The sequence below is a fragment of the Antrostomus carolinensis genome, unplaced genomic scaffold (genome assembly GCF_000700745.2).
Source record: "Antrostomus carolinensis isolate BGI_N321 unplaced genomic scaffold, ASM70074v2 scaffold14358, whole genome shotgun sequence".
NCBI lineage: Eukaryota > Metazoa > Chordata > Aves > Caprimulgiformes > Caprimulgidae > Antrostomus > Antrostomus carolinensis.
In genome coordinates this window covers 9,992-11,507 of record NW_010333821.1, presented here as the reverse complement: position 1 = coordinate 11,507, position 1,516 = coordinate 9,992, and positions in this window count along the sequence as shown.

Below are 1,516 nucleotides of genomic sequence, written 5' to 3'. Positions count from 1 at the left end.
AGCCTTCTCTTCTCCAGGCTGAACAGCCCCAACTCTCTCAGCCTGTCCTCACAGCAGAGCTGCTCCAGCCCTCGGGATATCAAACCATGCGATCTGTTCAAGAGCACTGCACCTCCACTAACTAGAAACCTGCCCGTTTCTGGCACGTATCCTGCCCTGGCTCCTCCTGTTTGGCACCAGCAGCACTTGCACAATATTATTCCCTCTTCCAGAGTCCTTTAACTTTTCAGGTGTTTGTTTAATAGAAATCTGGTTATTCACCATTTCCTCTCCCCCCCTCCCCCCCTCCTTTCTTTAACCTTTCAAATTCTGTCCTGGTTAAGTTCTTTAGCACTTGACTCCAATCTTTATTGAGATGACACAAGATCTACTTACGATCAGTAGGGTACGTGCTCATGCAGCTGCCCTAAGACCTAGCACTGAGAGCAGGAGAGGAGAAGTCTGAGAACAAGGGTTTTCCTTGGGGCTGTTATAGACACCATCAAGATGTGACCTCCGCTGTTCCCTCAGAGGGTTGAGGTCCTTTGAAAGCAGCAACAACTCTTCCAACAGAACACAAGATCAGGAGGTGAATTTCACATTGACATTTTTATTAACGCCAACTGTTTTAATTTTTTTTTTTAATTTTTTTTTTTTTCGGTAATTTTTTTTTTTTTAAACAATAGCACAAAAATGTTTCAGGGAAGCAGTCTGACAGTTAGTCTGATGACCTTCTGAAATACAGTTAAGCCACACCAAATATGAATTCCTGTTAAAGAAAAAATAAAAATAATAATAATAAAATAAAATGAAATGGAACTCCAACCTTTGTATTAGAGGGTGTTGTGTCTGGTTAGTAGACCACGCTGCTTTGTGAAGTAAATGATGGCACACAGCTTAGACTTCATCATCACGCCAAGTCATCACTAATTTAAGGCTTCTGAATCAAATTACCATCAACATCACAGAAAGGAATGAAAAGCTAGTGTTGCTACGGCCATGAGGAGATTGAACAAGGTGGATCTTTTGAGACAAGTTAACGGTGTCTTGAATAGAAGAGCCCTGCCCTAACAGCAGCCTGGGAGAACCAGTCACACAGTAATCATCTCCTCATTTGCATGCATTTTGTGGGTGCAATTTAGTAAGGAAAAACAAAATAATAATTGCATGAATCTTTCTCTTCTTTAATGTGGCTACGAAAAGATGTTTCCTTACAATTCCGTTATCTCTAAGAAGGACATCAGCGAGTGAAACCAAGGAGAAAAACCAAAGAGCAACAGAACATTTTTCTTTTTGCTGAGAGGTAACACAAAAGGGAGGGAACCTACTATCCTTGGATTGATGAGTTTTTTGGTTTGCAGGAACATCTCCCCAAAACCTTGCACTTAGAATGATGCACAGACTCTATGTTATATCAGCTACCTGCCTTTCCGAGTGACCTGTTCCACACAGCGCCCAGAGGCATTAACCCATTCCTGCCCCAGACTCTCCACAAAATTCCACTGACCTAGAAACCGCTGGTTTCCTTTTTTTTTTT